The 18889-nt window shown below is 30.4% G+C and overlaps 1 protein-coding gene across 3 annotated transcripts in view; it reads left to right on the top strand.

Moving 5' to 3' along the window:
* Positions 1-18889, top strand: part of Csmd3 (CUB and Sushi multiple domains 3) — a 1108856-nt gene that overhangs the window by 233539 nt on the left and 856428 nt on the right. The window lies entirely within an intron of this gene.

The raw sequence follows: 18889 nt of genomic DNA, 5'->3' as shown, positions 1-18889 counted from the left end.
TTCTATAGAGTATAAGTCATATATATCATATATTGTTTGACAAATATAGAAAAATACTAAATAATTTAGAAGACAACATTACTTTGAAATAAGACATTAAAATACTTCTCTATATTTTATGTTTACTCATAAATATATATAGTGTATATATGTATATATATTTATATTTACATAGAAAATCAGATAGAGTTTATGTTTAGAAATGTAATTGGGCTGTCAAAGAAATTATTTTACTTTCATTGAGAAACATGGACTACATCTCTAAAACTTTTAAATATTTCTGGTAGAAAACAGTTTAAGAATTTGTGACATTAATAGTCTTGTGTGGATTATTGTTATAAAGAGTATTTGTATTGTGGGAAAGTATAAAAATTGTAATAAGAAGATATTTTGAACAAAGATTCAAAATACATAGCCTGGAAAAATAGAATATGTTCAACATTAGCTACGACAGAAAAATCTTGCCCACAGAAATGTTGGAGATCAACAATGTTTTCTCTCTGTGCTTTCTTTCCTAATTGTTCTCATTTATATTTCAACATAGATTTCCATAATACCTCTATGTGAATGTAGGAATGTCCAATTACACATCTAAATTACTGCAAATCCATGTGACTGCAAATTCATGTCAGTAGTAACCCAAGGAAATCAAACACAGTTAACATCTATCTATTCCAGCATTGTCAGTTAGCATGTGAATTATCTCGGGCAAATCATATCAACAATTTGAGTCTCATATATCTCATTCTGTCAATGAAAAAAAAAAAAAAGAATCCCAACCTGTTCCATTTGTCATAAGTGTTCTTTCAATGTTGGGTCTCTTTGTGGCTTTGCTTCTAATCTTCCTGCTATTATTATTGCTGTTGCTGCTGCTGCTGCTGGAGGTATAATTGCTATGATTTCTACTATTAGTTATTATTTATTTGAATACTCAATACATGGTAAGAAATTTAGAAGCATTATTCCCTTTAAATTTCACAATACTAAATTGAAGTCCAAATATTTAAAAAATAACTGCTCAAGATTACTCAGCTAGTAAATATTAAGAACTATGAGAATCTCAGAGTCTACTCTATCTGAAAGTTAACAAGTTTCTCTGCCATAGTTTTGTGAATGGTGATAAAAGACACAAGACTCTTAGGTCAGGAAATAAAGATGGTTTTTATTTACAGCAGTACTAAGAGTCAATGTAAAGAGATTTATACAAGATCCTCAAGCCCTAATTCCCATAGAATATTATGAAGAATATGAGATACCAGCATACATAAACACACATCATAGGACATAAACCATAAGTAAGGAACCTGAATCTTTACAGAAAGCAAGAACACCAACTCTTTTTCTAGAGAAAACTATTTCCATCTTACAAGTTTATAAGAAAATTTGTCTTGCTGTGGTACAAACTTTATTTATATTGTTGGAGGCTATTTTCTATATAATCATCATTGAAAACAGTCTGATATGAAGAGCAAAATGATAGCTAGAATTTCTGCTCACAAGATGTGCAGAAATATAAGAATGAAGCAGTTCTCCTAAGAGTAAATGGAATGTGGTAGGGAGGCTACTTTTAAACCATTCTCTCTAATTCCAAAGCCTGAGCAATGTTAAATTTGACACTTCACAAAAAATAATTTGTGACTCTTAAATGTAGTTTATTATAACTAGAGGAAATAGAGTTCTATATGTGAATCAGCCAAAATAAATATAGGCTTTAAAAAAATAAATCATCCCAATTCAAAAATCTTGTTAAAATACTTATAACCGAATATTTTAAAATGTCATAAGATACTTAAAAGCAAAAAGCATTCTATGTTATGGAACTCCTTCTCCATCTTAATTTAAATGATCACGCTCATTGTCAGAAAGACCTTACTCTAAACTTACTGACTAGAGTATTAAAGAAAAATTTGCATTATCTTGGAAACTATTTCTTTAGTTATAGTGAAATGAAGAGAGAGAGGAAGAAATAACTAAACCACAATGTTGTTAGAGTTCAAGGTACTAGCAAATTAGGTACATGCTCAATTATTATTTATTTATAAATAAATATTCATTTATTTAATAATAATAAATAAATTATTATTTATGCTAGCTCTATCTCCCACTTTTCCTTGGTACCTATTTCCATATCCTCCTACCAATGAGGATATACAGCCATCAAAACTAATTTGAAATGGGTGATTTCAACTATTTTTCTGTCCAAATCTAACCCTAGAGCCAACACTTAAAAGTATTTTGTTGCAGTTGCCATTTATGTCAGGGTTAAACTCTATTGTCAGAGTGTGTATCCTATTTGCCCTACTACTCATTCTAAAGTCCCTACAGGCTTATTTCCTTTAACTTTCACTCTAACCTCTGTGGTTTTTCATCTATCAAAAAAGTGGCACCCTCTGTGTTTGGAAAGTCTGCCTGTTTAATTCCAGTCTGCCAAGCTCACCTTTTCTTCTTCTCAGCAATAATACTAATGAATGCATTTACTCATTCAAGTGTATTCATTAAAGGCCTGCCCTGTGAAAAGCAGTATTTCAAGTGCTGAGGATCAGAAGATTGATTAAGAAACAATTTCTGCCTTTAAGAACCCATTGTCCAGTGGGGCAGATTGTAATGTAATCAAGTAATTACAATAAAGTGTGATCATTGCTTTAGTGTCAGGATCTTGACACTATGAAGAAGGACGTACCTTGATAAGGAAGGTATTAATATCTCCCAGTTCAGTGCATGGAAGTTCAACTAGGGATAACACTTTAAGAGAAGATTTCACAGAGGGTTGCTAAAAATACAAACTATATAGAGCAAGAACATTTGAATGAGGCAATAATTCATGTAGAAAGTACAAATTTTTTCTTTTCAGTATCAAAAGTAGTTCTCATGTGTTACTAATATTCACTGACTAAGGGTAAATTCTAAGTCATACTTCATAGAGCATATGATCCAATTTTCTAAGATGCAATTTATCTCTCACTAACATTTTTTTATTAAAACTTAAATAATGGAGGACTAGAGTATTTGCAGTATGTATCATCATCATTCAGTTCAAGGGAAAGATAGGAGACTATTCAGTTCATGCCTTCCTTTTCTGCTCTTTGCCACTTGATAGCATACTGATTCTTTAATTTATAACTTTGCAGGGGGCTGATAACTCTGTAATGATCTACTTATTGCTTCCCCTGTAGTTTACATAGACTCTCTCCTTGATGAAACCTTTGCTTTTAGTGTTCTTTGATACTTCCTAACAATGATAGTTTAATTAAGAAAAAAAAAATGAATGCCACATCAACCTAGAGGGTATGATACAAGGATTTTTGTATTTGTTCATAGGCAGGAGTAATTTTATCAACACCATCTGCTAGTATTTGTAAAAGGCAACTAACTGCCTGCTACTGAGCTAAGCAATATTCTGTAAAAAGTGAAGCCTAATGCCTATGCTGTAAATCTGGAATGAAAATACCTGGAGCACTTGACTTTTCTGCACCCTCTTCATTCAGACACTTCCATGACATTTATTTCCACTGAGCTTTGATGTGTCCTCAGAGTCCTTCTCAACACAATGCTACCAACACTGCTTACTAATTAAGACAGTTGTCAAAGTAAAATGGATATGCTCTTCCTAGATTAAAACTTCTAAACTTCATAATGATAGTCTGTATTCAGAATAGCATTTTTATAAACATATCCTAGGGAAAACTAAAGAAATCATATGTAAAAGACACACCTAAATTATAGTGTTCTATGTAAACCTGAACTTGAGTTCACAAAATTTTTTAACAATTTAATGCAAAAATGAACGTATTAAGAGTTATGGACTCAGAAAATTTAAGGTAGTTTTAGGAACTTATAAATTTTGGGTTAACCAAAGAAATTTTTAGAAGGGTATTATAGTGTCTAAAAGATTTGAGTTTATTTTTTAACCAAAAATGAACATCTAGGAATTCATATGAGGGTTTGGGGATAACATTGCTCAATGAAAGACTATGATGCTATGAAGTGTCCATGGAGTTTATTTTGATCTTATAGACAATATCCTTTTAGGAGAAGGCTTGGATGTTAGTCATGTATACATGTCATGTGGTCATTTGGTGCTCTGTGACCTAAACCAAGTATTTGACAGTAGAGATAAGCAAAAGGGCTAACAAGGGAACTATCGCCTCCAACAAAGCAACATGAATTTCAATTAGCAGTGAAGAGTAAAAAGGGCCTTCTAAGCTTTTTTTGGAAGTAAGACTAGATTCCACTGCACCATGGTGCATAAAATGACTTCTAAAAATAGAACAGTAGATTTCTCTGTCACAAGATACTATTGTTTTCCTGCTGGAAAACTTGATCAACAATTTTGGATCAAAGTGTAATACCAAAACATAGAACTGGACAGAGTGAAAAAAGACAATAGTTAGAGAAATGCAAAGAAGAGGGAGGAAAGCTTCAGTCAGATACTTTCTTTTCTTTTTTTTTTTCTTTAGATATTAGTGATTGAACACAGAGGTACTTAACCACTGAGCCATGTCCCTCCCCGTCTTTCTTTTTTGAGACAGGGCCTCACTGAGTTGCAAGTAGGTCCTCACCAAGTTGCTAACCATGGCTTTGAATTTGCCATCCCTCAGCTACTGGGATTACAGGCATGCACCATATCACCTGGCTAGCCAGATAATTTCTGTATACAAATTATAACAAAAACCCTCCAAAAGAAGTAATGAGTTAAGTAATGTGAGGATGTTTATTGTGTTTCTATGTTCTGCTATTATGATATATACAGTATCTGAAAACCATTTTAAAAAGGCATTTAATAAAAAGCACCATTTATTCTGTATCTTAATTATACATGCATAAATGCAACATTCATTCAGAAATATAATACTACCTTCACAATAAATCAATCATTGCTAAATATCAAGGAAAAATAATTTAAAAATACAAAACTGCAAAATACTTTATTGAGTCAAAACATTTCATACTTCATAGTGCTTAAAAATTAAAATATATTACAAATTTTAAAATATAAATATATTGTATTGTGATATTTTTAAGTACTAGATCAAAATAGTTCAGTTTTGTTTATTTACTGTAACAATTTAACATTTTTGGTAACTAAAATCTACAGGTCTTTAAAAAGAAAAGCATTTGATTAAAAAACCTTGCAAACTGCTCTTTTTCCTTAAATCTACTTCCAAAAAAGATAATATGTTATTGTAATTTCCTGAATCATAGACAGAGTAACATTAGTGGTAAATTGTTTTATTATGTAAAAAGAAAAGAGCTCAAATACACTGTTGAATATCAAAATGTCATGAGTCACACATTAAGAATTCATTTTGAGGATCAGGGCATTGATGATTTAATTAAGTTAATTTTCAACATGTTATTTTAAATATTATCTCAAAATATTTCAGCACAGACTTTTGAATTTTGCCACCATACTTGCCATTTTAATCTAAGAACATAATCTGAGTATATTTTGCTTTCATTAATCCCATCATTTCATAAAAAAAAAAGATGTAATGTTTTAACCTGAATAGTAATATTTGATGTTAACAAAGAAAACATTTTGTGCACACCTTTTAATGAGCCAGCAAGTTAGGTCTGCGTCATTTAATAAAATGAGTATATTATCACCTCAAACGCTGCCAGCAAAATTCCAGTGATATTAGGCCATAAGGAAAACTTTACATGTGTCACAAGTCATTTTTTATGTCTTCTTCACTTGCTGGAAAATGCAGGCTATTACCTATTTCTATTATTGTTATGACTAAAATGGGACAAATAATGATTAATATGTAAAGGTGTATTTTTATAACTTTTATTTATTTGTACTGACCCACAACCAGGCTTTGTAAAGATGGATTTTTGACTATGAAAATCATGGAGACATGGGTTATATGAAAACTGGTAGCACCCAAGAATGATATATTTGGTTTCCAAGACTTTACACACAGTAGAATTAATTTTTCTCAGAACTGTAGTGATTAAGGGAAATTTTAAGTCCCACGTTAGCCTATTAAATTAGATTGGGATCAGAAAGTAATATACATATTTGTGAAAATATGTTTTCCAATATGCTTTAGAAATGTGAGCAATTCTGAGTTACTCATTTATTGAAGTTTCCTAATTTGAAGTATATTGAATAATTAAAAATATATTAAGAACTATGCACAAGCTACACTACTAAGTAAGAATGAAACAGCTCTAGGCTTCATGATACAGTGCCTTGAGTATAAAGCCTTATATTTTGAAAATTAATCTAAATGATTCATTTTTTGCTATTGCCCAAGTGTGTGTAAAAAATAGAGTGGTGCACTTTTATAAGCAATGTGTGCTACCTTTCACAGGTTTCCTCTGTTGAGAGGTGAAAACTGAACTTCCTAATTTTACCATATAATCAGTCTGTGCTCTGCTGCTGCAATGATCAGCCATAGCTTTTAACACTCCACTCATACATTATTTTCTCCAGTTTATATTTGTGAGTTGTGTCTTCCTCCATTCAGAAAGTCATTTACCTTTTTTCACCATGCATATATAACAACTCAAATATTTTTTGTTTACTTTATTGTTCTAAGTTTTCTGTTTCTTCATGTATCATTTTTATTTTAAATTCATCCACTTGTTTTGACATTGAAGATATAATTAGATCTGTATTTTTAGTATTATGCTATTATAATGTATTATTGATTTAGACATTTGTTGTTAACAGGAGAAAGTTTCACTTTCTTTTTCCATGCAGTTACTACAAAAATGCTGACAACATATATTTTCTATTTTTTTTTTAAAGAGAGAGAGAGATTTCTTTAATATTTATTCTCTAGTTTTCGGCGGACACAACATCTTTTGTTTTTTTATATGGTGTTGAGGATCGAACCCGGGTCGCATGCATGCCAGGCAAGCGCGCTACCGCTTGAGTCACATCCTCAGCCCACAACATATATTTTCAAAATCAAAGACAAAAGTCAGACTCTTTCTGAGGCAACTTTATCTGGTTTATGCCAATTCTGTGTAACTGGGAGCCATATGCTTCTTTGGAGGCTTTTGTACTTTTGGAAGTCTTATTTTGTTTTGACAAGTAAGAATTTAAAAAGAAAATTTTATAAATACCATATCGAACTGTTTAGAGAAAGTTTATATGTTTGAAGAAGATATAAAAATATAATATATATTTTCATTTAATGTATACATATCTCATCTAATAATGTTCTCCAAATAAAAACAATTTTATAAACATTAAGCACTTTTTCTAACATAAATTTACATTTTACAACATGTAGAAAGAAAAAAAAATATGTATGCTTGTGTTGTTCAACAAAGCATTCATATTATGACATAGGTTCTTAACTTCAAATGATGGAGTGCACTAAGCCAAAAAAGTATTGACAGCTTCAGAATTCCCCATTATAAAAATAGACTGTTCAATGCATGATAAAAACCCTGAAAAGCAATCATCTAACTTCCTGCTACGATATAAACTCAGTGAACCACAGCAATGACCATCTGGTATTCTGTTGCTATTTGGAAAGCCACCTTACTAAATATGAGGTAAAATAATTTAGGATGAATGAATGGAAGAAGGACAATGATAGTCACCAAAAAAAAAAAAAATGAGTAATGCCATGCTATATATATTTTAGTAGAGTACCTCCCCATGAAAAATTTCATGTTTTTTCATTAGGAGAGCATGATAAGAATTTTTATATGAATAATTTCAGAAAAACACTATACATTTTTGATCTTGGACTTGTTCTCCCCTGTGCAGTTTTGCAGGTTGCCTACTAATTTTGGAAGTTACTTAAGAAATATACTATTTTGAGGCATTTGGTGATAAAAGTACTTCCAGAGTTAATAATAGAGAACAAAATCTGAATACCGAAACTAGGTCATTAAAAAACTTAACTTTTAGTCTATTGATTAATATGCTTAAAGTCTAAAACCTTTCTATATTCATTTCGCTTATGCTTTTTCCAGTTTAAATTCTGACACACAAAATTTTTTTCTTTTTATTATATATATATATTATAGACATAAAACCGACTCTAAATACTTAAAATCTTGAAAGGAGCTTGGAAAAATAATTAATATTTTCTATATTTTTTATATGAACCAATTCCTTGTGTTTTTTTTTTACCAAGGAAATATTCTCTTCATTTACTAATCCTTATATTTATACAAAATATTAAGGTCACTCATTGCATACTTATATTGAATTTATAGATAACTTTAAAAAGCAGTATTTGCAGCCTGAAATATGATATATATAGCAAACAAGAAAAATTAAGTGCAAATTAAAAAAAATAATAGGAAAGTAATATGAAGCCAAGAGCAAGATTAATACAAAAAATTCAAGTTCTGATCCCTTACATGCTTGTTGGGACAATTAGATTGTTGACAATCTAAACAAACCTGGAAAATATGATTAGTTAGTCTCAGAAAGTAAAAGTAAACAATTTAAGAATTATCTATTGTAAATACATCATGTAATGTAATTTAATGATCTGCATTCTCTATAATTCAGTACTATAAACTTTTGGAATGACATTCCCAAGTCTGCAGCACATTTTTTAACTCACATTTTTAATTGGTACATTATAATTATGCATATTGATAGAATTTGTTGTTATACATTTGTACATGCACACAATATAACAATATGATTTGGCCAATATCACCCCCCAGCACTTCCCACTTTCCTCCCTGCTTCCCCTCCTTTGTCCCTGTCCTCTACTGATCTCCCTTTGATTTTTAGAAGATCTATCCTCACCTTTCTTTTCCTTTTTCCTCTCCAGCTTCTGCATATGTAAGAAAACATATGACCCTTAACCTTCTGAGTTTGATTTTGATTTAACATGATGGTCTCTCTTGCATTCATTTTCCTGTAAATGTCATAATTTCATTTTTCATGGCTGAGTTGTAGCATATATTTTTAATGATATAGAAAATGGGGTCTTAAGTACATGTATGAAGACATGAATTGTGTGACTCAACTTTCTGTACAACCAGAAACATGAAAAATCGTATTCTATATGTGTACTATGAATTGAAATGCATTCTGCTGTCATGTATAAGAAATTAGAATCAATAAATAAAAATTGATATTAAAAATGATTGAGGATTATATTCATAGAATAAGTATAATCAAAAGACACGTGCCATGCCTAATGTCACTAGCAATGTACAACCAACAGTCTAAATTTAGTTCTGATCCAATTTTTGCATATTTACAAAGTTGAAACTCTTTTTTGTAAATTTGTAATTTGACCTCCAAATTATTCATCTAAAAACAGAACCAGAAGAATAATGTTTCTGCATTAATATGCTCTTAATTTTCTTTATTTTTAATCATTCAAAGGATGTTTAATTTTAAAATTGAGTATTTTATATTTTCAGATTTCAAATGGAAAATTCAATATGATTATAGTTGACAAAGATGTTATGTTTAACACTAATTTTTAACTCCTTTTTATAAATACAATATCATTTTTATATTAATATTCAACATTTCTGAGATTGTTATATGTTGCATTTCTCGCTGTTCTTTTAAAAATGATTATTGCTGCTAAATATTAGTATCTACCATAAAAAAAAACAAAGGAGATGAAGTCATTGTCGATAGAGTTATTTGTTTACGCTCACATTACAAAGTACTATACATCTATAGTAGTATTGGGCATTGTGTTAGTCTAAATATTTTTTCAAAACACAGATGATGACTAAAAGGTTAATAATAAAAATGTAAAAATTATAACAACATATTTACATATTAAAGTATAAGTATTTATATTTATACTCATAACAAATATTTGTTAATTGAAAATGAAAAGGAAGAGGTACATTGCATTTATTGATTTTAAAGACCATACGACTTAAGAGAGATGTACATAAATATTCATGGCAATAAAATATAAAACTCCATCCCGAGAAAAGGTACAGAGAAGATATTATGGAATATCATAATCAGCTTCAAGGTGTATCTTATAGGGAGATTAATATTGATGGAAACTTAAAGAATATATTTTATTGCCTCCCTCCTTTTCATGCCTTATATTTTGAAACCCTCTACATGTAATAACCCTTTTAATTGTCATATGCTCTACAGTGGGAATTATCAGGATTCATGTTTTATTAATGAAACCAAGGCACAGTGAGGTTAAGAAAAATTTACAAGGTGACACAGCCCTTAAAAGGCAGAACTAAGATTTTAATTCAAGTACTTTGGCTTCAGTTTCATGTTCTCAACCATTGTATTAATCTCCTTTTCTAGCTATTTTGATTATAAAATTTTCCATTTTTGCGTTTTCTTTAATCTAAAGCCTATATAAAATTTTCTTTAAATAAAATCAAATCAACCATGTAATTATTTTTAATTTAATAACACACTTTCCTCTTAAGCCACTGTCCTTTTGTTCCACTTTATTTAAATTAAGCATTTGTCAATAATAGTTTTTGATTTTTCTCTTTGTACCAATCACTTTATCAACCATTCAAGGTGTTACCATGGGTAAAAATAGAAAGAAACTTTAAGTTAGGGAAAATTTAATCTTATATAATGTGTAGATTCATGTAAGTGTTTATAGCTTTTGTAAAAGAACTCTTACAAAAGACACTGAAAGAGAATTGACTTTTGCTGATTGAGATAAGTGAGGGGAGGGCAGGTGAATAAGAAGATTCAATATGAAGATTAGTTTCATCATTTTTTTAGACAGGTTTGGAGCCTGGGCTAAAGAATTTGAAACTTGTCCTCTAGGCCCGAGTAAGACATTAAGTATATTTAAATTTTTTTGAGATGGTAAGCTACTCAGATGGTATTGCAATTGCTGTTCATGTGAAAGTATACATCAAAAAGAAGAAATCAGGGCTGGGGATGTGGCTCAAGCAGTAGCGCGCTCGCCTGGCATGCGTGCTGCCCGGGTTCGATCCTCAGCACCACAAACCAACAAAGATGTTGTGTCCGCCAATAACTGAAAAGAATAAATATTTAAAAAATTCTCTCTCTCTCACTCTCTCTTTAAAAAAAAAAGAAGAAGAAATCATCAGCAATAGATGGGTGGTTTGGGTCCTCCATTTTTTCATGTGCATGTGTGCATATACACACATAAATGTGGAGAGAAGTTGGGAACAGTTGAGAGAATTTTCTATTTGCCATTTCAACAGAAATAACACAGCTAGTATTTATTTATTGCATGTCCTAAGCATAGTTCTAAATATTATATAAAATTACTTCATTTTATCCTTACAAAAACATCAATTAAGTATTATGCTTTTCTTCTTCACAGGGAATAAAACAAGTTGGAGGAAATTACAAATTCTGCCAATGTTTACATTAGGTTAGGAATTAAAACCTAATAAAACTATTTCAGTAACATCTTTGTAAGATTCTAGAACCTGTATAAATTTCCAATGATGGTGATTTTTCCAATGCACAGTACTCTCAATTACTATCATTCCCATTCTTCTAGCTGAATTGATGGTAACCATCTAACGTGCATTAATAAATCTTTCTTTTAAGAAACTTATTATTGAAGATAACATTAAATAACATTGCTGAATTTTTCTCTGTATGATGATGAAGGAAAGTTTTATTAAGGTTATTTCTCATATTATTGTAATTCAATGTATGGCTTCTCAATTATTCACCTTTAAATTTGTTGCCAAATTTTATAGAGAGACACAGAAGTATTTAACTTCATAGTTTTAAATTGTGCTTACTGAACTCATTTCTATTAATTTGTGTTTTCACATAAAGAGTGATTCTCACCATAGTCATTTACAAAACTGTCATTTATCTTCATTTATTCATTTTCTCACATACAGGATTTGTAGAGTTGTTTTTCTTGAGTACTACCATTTTGATGAGCTTACGAGTGGTGAAATCATTCCTTCCATACATTTTTGACTGAGCTGCCAGCAGGGATAGTTACCAGTGGTTACTTCCATTGTTTTTGTTTGTTTGTTTTGTTTTGGTCATTTGAACAATAATGCAATCAATTTATATCCAGGGATCTTTAGTATATTTTCTATTATTTCTTTAGAACCAATTATTATTGAGGAGTATTTTAATCATTTAATGAGAACTTCAGTTTGTTACACTGACTATTAAAAATTAAACTTAAATTAACTCCTTCAATCCTCAACTTCAGCTCAAGAGAGATATTATAACAGGTTTCTAAGGAGATGTTTGTGATGAAGTGACTTTGGTTTAGGGGAAAAAATGTAATGGCTTGAGAAATCTTAAGAAATTTTAAAAACCTTTTATTTTTAATACATAAAAGTTGAGTAATTGTGACTTGGCTAGAATAGGTAAATTCACATGGAAATAACAAATAACTACAATCTCAGTAACTTCATAAAATAAAGGTACATTTCTTTGCTCAGTCTTATCTAACCAATACTGTCAGACACATGGACTTCACTTGCTGCAGTCCCCCTGGGGAACTCAAGGTCATAAAGACCCCATCTCAGAACATGCTCCTATAACTGCTAGGGCAAAGGAAAGAATAAACAACAACAAAAAGAAACACATGGTAATCACACACTTGTTTTAAAAATTTTGGTTATGAGATGAAACAAGGAAAACTCCTTTTATATTTCATTGGCCCAAACAAGTGACATCACTGTTTTTACTTCAAAACAGTCAGAGAAATATAAGCCTAGTCCACATGTAGAAGAGTCAGAATATTTGGGAACATTCAGAACACTTCCATGTGGCTTCAAAGAACAGACATTATACCTGGAGTTCTTAATGTCCCTTTTCTTAATTGAAAAGAACCTTCAGTACTCCCTAAACAGACAAAGGGATCTCAGATATTTGAATAATATGGGCAAATTTCTTTAGAAAATCTTACTACATTTGTGTCTTCAGAAAGAATGAAAGAAAATACAACTAGTTGTTTCTGTTTGTTCCAAGAATAAAATTGGGTAACTTGCATTTGAAAACTGTTTTTTTGACAGTCAATTCAAATAATTATTTCAACTTTATTGTATTTTGATCTTTTCTATCTCTTGATAAAAGTAAAATTGAAAAGGCAGAAATAATCTATGGGCATCTTCCCTTTTGTATGTATAGTCTATCATGGTACAAATGTTTGTCTCTTGTTCCTGCTCCTATGCTTATTGTAGAATCAGCAATGTAAGCCTTCTTTCTGTTAACATCTGCTGACTGATTTGATTTTTCTTACTTTCTTTTGCCCTGAAAGTATTGACACCACATAGGCTTAATGCAAATCTGACTTATTCAATCACAATTTTCTGTACACTTAGTGGTGAGAGCAATATACCTTGTCTGCCCTAGATGTTTGTGGACAAATACTCTCATGTTAAATTCTACCCATCATTTTATTTTTTACTTGTGTTTGTAAATGATTTTAAAAGCTTTAATGATGATAGGTGATTTATAAATATATTCCAAGAATTGCAATTCCCCAGGAACCTCACTAGAGTTGGAAATATTATGGCTAAAAATTCAGAACAAGGCTTTATTTAGCATTGTAACTTTTCAGAGAATAGCATAAATTTGATTTCTTTGCCTTTCTCTACAATGTAGCCATTTTTACAGCTGTCACCAAATTAGATTTAAATTCAGCATAGGAAGTTATATGTTTAGAGACCTAGGCTTAATACATAACTTCTGAAAATTTAACTACTTCCTCATGTTGAGTTATCTATTTCTGAAATGCTGAATGTTAACAAAGCATATGAAATGCACCATTGCTTTCTTCAAACCAAAGATTATTGGTGTAAATTTTTTAAGACAGATGATGAAGTGCATTTAAGGGTTAACAATAAATAATGCTATTTAAAAAGTTAATTTTTGAAATAAATAGTATCAGATGAAAAACTGTACTATATAGGAATTTCCCAGATTTTCATACAATTTTGAAGAAATAAAAAAAAAAATAGGACATGATCCAAAACGATGAGTTTTTGAGATTTTGCCCTACTTTGCCACAACATGAGACTCCTGGGTCAATGACAAAGGACATTATTAATCTAAGCACAAACAAACCAGTCTAAACTACATAGTCAAATCAAGTCTTTTAGTAAAAGTTAAAGGCAATATGATATGTCTCTGATGAATTCTGTTATTCATGGAGCTTGTTTCATAGCTGAGGAATCCTGAATTTAGCAAACCCAAATATCATTATGTTTAATTTTTTGAAGAACTTCCATACTCTTTTCATAGCATCTGCACATTCTTTCCAGCACTGCACAGGTATCCCAATGTCTCCTATTCTTCAGCAACACATTTAAGAGTAACATAAGGGGTGTGAGTTGATCTGGTAGTGCCAAATTAATATTAATACAAACATACCTTGATTCTCTAACATCCTACAGAAAACGGCATCCTCTTTTAGAGTCAGATACTATGAATGTACAGTAGTAAAGAGAAAAACTAGACAGGTTCTGAAAAATTTATCTATTGTTTTAGGATGCTAGACACTGGGATACAGCAATATAAAGCAAACAACAACAGACAAAAATCCCACTATTATGAAGACAACAGTCAAAAAGAAAGACACTTATACATAATAAAACATAATTACAAGTTGTGATTGGTGGTACAGAGGAAAAATTCTGTAAAAAGATAAGTTACCAATACAGCATATCTATTGTTGGTTAGGGAAATATTAAGTTGTTCTCATATGATAATAGGTTATAAAGCAATACTGCAATTGTGTTCAATTCACTAAACAACATATTTCTATTTGGAACACTAGGAAACTAAATGCATAGATAATCAGTATACACTTTGAAATTCATTATATTATTGAAAGCAAAAATTGCTAGGATAGAAAAATTACTTTTATATGATAATTAAAATTTTTAATTTTATATGGCTAATAAAGTAATTTTTCTGTGCCAGTGATTTTTGCTTTTTTGTTTCTAATCTACATTCCATTTAGACTGCCAAGCTCAAGATGATTACTGTTGGCTTGCTGCCCATTGTAAAGTACTTAATGATGGAGAAAAAAATCAAGAATATGAAATGAGTGATCACTATAACCCTGATTCTCCAACCCTTGATTCCAGGGAAGAAAAGAATCCTTTAAAACTCATTATAAAAAAGCAAAGCAGTTGGGAGACTTCATAAACCCACCTTCCAACAGTCTTTACATTGCCTACCTGTATTCAGTCAGTTAGAGAACTGAGAAGCCTAAACCTTATCATTAATCACCCAGTATGTAGTTATCTACTGAATACATCTATAAAGGACTTCCAAACAAAGCTCATAGGACCAAACTTATTGTCAAAACCAACATGATCACAATTAAACATTTTCTAAAATAATTAAGCTGTTTATTTGTAAGTTTATAATACCAAATTGTTCATTTGGAATAGATTTCAAAAAGATTTATAGAATATATAGAATTTTCTTGTTCACTTGTACTTCTTCCCCAATTTCCTTTTCCCCTACAATCTTTTCCTTGAATATTCAACCTCGTGAGCTTGCCCAGGGGATGGTATGTTAAGGTCTTCATGTATTTTTATATTTTCTACACTAAAATTATAGTTTAACTACTTGAATTTATTATTCCTTATTTGCTTCATAGATTAAAATGCTATGTTTGTGTTGTACAATAATTTATTTAACAATAACAAAAAGAAAGATCAAGAAGAACTGTTTTTACTAAGTTTCTACTTATATATCAGGCACCATGTTTAATGAAACTGGTTCAGTAAACTATTGTTGCTGTTACACTATAAGGTAGGCATTGTCTTCCTTATTTACAGTGGAGAAACTGTGAAATGGTTCCTGAATTACAAAATCCTAACAGAGTTGGTGACTTGGGCAATTTTTACATTATATCTAAATTCTAATATTTTCTGCTATCTTACCCCTTGAAAAGTGTCTCTTCCCTACATCAGTAATAACTTTCATTCCTTATTTGTTACTTTATCAGTAATTGTTAGAATTATTTTCTTTCTTTGATTTCCATCTTGCTTAGTCTTAAGCAAAATTTTAGAGGTGATTTATCATATTTTGTTCCCCATTCTTCTTTTCAGAGCTAGTCCCCAAACTAATTTATTTGCTCAAAGGTAAGGAAATACATATTTACCTTAACTTTAGCTTTCTGAGGAAAATGCCTAATCACTAGAGCAAAAGATAGATAAATTTTTATTTCCTACATTCACATGTGAAGTGGTTAGAGTTTAACCGATATTGCATCAATGGAATAGAAAAGAAAGGCATGACAAGTATTGCACATTCAAAAATTCCTCCATCAACTGAGAAAAGCATAGAGCATACAAAATATTTCAACATATCTTATCACTCTTCATCCTTAAATAAAAACTCTGAGCAGCTACTGTTATATTCAGCATGTATTTGTCCATATCCTTCCTGTACCATTAATCTCTGCATTCTTCAAAAACTGCACAATGTCTACTTCTGTCATTCATTGTATTCATTTTTCTATTTCTCTGAATACAAATATTTATTTACATAGACTGACGACTGAAAGACTGTGAGCTCCCTGAAATATGTTCTGTGGGCTTAAGATTTATCTCATAGTAGTTCAATAAATATTTATTGAATTAAAGTGAATTGCAAAGATTTATAAAAATTATTTTCGAAGGACACAGTTATTAGGTGACAATGTAACAAAATATGTTTTTTAAAATTTATGTGGCAAATGAAGGACCTTCAAATATTAGAAAACATTTATCATGGTTGCCACTGTTCCTTAGCAGTATTTCCTCCTCCAGAACAATTGTGTATCTTTAATTATTATTGTGTCTGTTGAATTTTCACTTAATAGGTGAGATTCAACAAAAAGGAAATGTCTCAAACTAAAAAGGGAATTAATAAAGACAAGTTTTCTAATCAGATGAAAATATAGATTAAGAAATATTATCTATAGTTTTTTAACTTAATTTCTTGTGGATGTACATGATGGTAAGATTCACTGTGGTATATTCATTTATGGACTGTGGTATATTCATTTATGGACATAGGAAAGTTATGTTAGATTCATTCCACTTTCAGTTTCCTACCCTCCACCCTTCCCTTCATTCTCCTGTGTCTACTCCATTGAACTTCTATTCCCCTCCCCTTATTGTGGGTTAACTTCCACATATCAGAGAAAATATTTGACCTTTGTTTTTTGGTTTTTTGAGATTGGCTTATTTCATTTAGCATGATAGTCTCTAGATTTACTAGCAAATATCAGAAAGTTATTCTTCTTTATGGCTGAGTTATATTCTATTGTGTATATATACCACATTTTCTTCATCCATTCATCTGTTGAACGGCACCTAGATTGGCTCCAAAGCTTAGCTATTGTGAATTGTGCCCTAAACATTTGTGTGGCTGCATCACTGTAGTATGCTGGTTTTTAAACCCTTTGTATATATTCCTAGGAATAAAATAACTGGGTCAAATGGTGGTTTAATTTCCAGTTGTTTGAGGAATCTCCATACTGCTTTCCAAAGTGGTTGCACCAGTTTGTAGTCCCACAAACAACATATGAGTATACCGTTTTCCCAACATCCTTGCCAACATTTATTGTTACTTGTATTCTTGATAATTCTCATTCTGATTAGAGTGAGATGAAATCTCAGTTTAGTTTTAATTTGTAGAGGGGAGAGAAAAAAAGGAAAAGAAGAGGTACTGGAGTCTGAATTAGAACAAGATATATTCCATGCTTATACAATTATGTCAAAATGGATTCTACTGTCATGTAAATGATAATAGATTAATGTTTTATGGCCAATTTTGAGTTTTATAGACTTAAAAACATGTAAATTTTAATTTTAAATTTTAAAAAATAAATATTATCTAGAGAAAAAAAACTCATAGAGATTTAAAAAAATATGACCCCATCTACTAATTTTACTTTGCCATTATTAAATACTTATAGCATAGGTATAGAAGATTGAGTTAATAATGGTTCTTAGTCTTAAAGCACTGTCATCAGAGTTATTTACAAGAATAAAGGATCCTTTTGTTGTAGGTATACAGTTATTTATGTGTGAATATGAGTGTGTGTGTGTGTGTGTGTGTATAAAAACACAAATGCATTCTTTATTTTATTAATTATTTCTAGGCTGTTTTGAGTATATACATGAGTATATACATGATTGTGTGCTGACCAATAGTACATCGAAATTACTGTTATATTTTTCCAAAATTTGGCATAATCAGAAATTCTAATATTTTCTTTTTGTAATATTTATTTTTTAGAAGTAGTTGGATACAATCTTTATTTTATTTATTTATTTTTATGTGGTGCTGAGGATAGAACTCTACCACTGAGCTAAAACCCCAGACCAGAAATTCTAATATTTTCTAGAGAACTCAAGTGTACTTTCTCAAGATCATAGAGTAAAATAATGGCAGAAATATAATTCAAGTTTAAAAACTTTTGACCTGAACTATTGATCATCTCACCTTATCAAAGTATCTATAAAAGAGCATAACTGTGATTCTATTGTTGATCTTTTGCCAAAATATAATATTAATCATAAAATTAAACTCCTCTGAACTGATGAGAACTTTTTTAAATTATAATTTAAAGTTAAATAAATTTGTTTTCTCTTCAAATCTGCATTTCTTGCTAATTTATATTATGTCATTATCATTGTTTTATTATGTATTATGATTGACCCAAAGAGTTTTCACTGACTTCCCAAAGGAACTTTTTCACAATCTTAAAATTCAGAAAAAAAAATGGGTAAAGACATGTAAAAGTAAACATTAAAAGACTAGAAATAAAAAGATTAGAAAAAGATAAAGATATTTCAAATAAAGATGTGAAACATTAGATTGTATTGTCCAAAGCAGAGAAATGAATGTTGTGTTACTGATGAACAGAGCAATGTGGCAGTAATTAGATTTTTAAATTTTTAAAATTTTTTTTAACCCACAACTTTTATGTATTTTCCAATGTTAAGATCAAGTTACTTAACTATGGGT

The sequence above is a fragment of the Callospermophilus lateralis genome, chromosome 16 (assembly GCF_048772815.1).
Source record: "Callospermophilus lateralis isolate mCalLat2 chromosome 16, mCalLat2.hap1, whole genome shotgun sequence".
In the NCBI taxonomy this organism is placed as follows: domain Eukaryota; kingdom Metazoa; phylum Chordata; class Mammalia; order Rodentia; family Sciuridae; genus Callospermophilus; species Callospermophilus lateralis.
The sequence above is the reverse complement of the archived record's forward strand: the minus strand, read 5'-3'. Positions and strand labels throughout refer to the sequence as shown.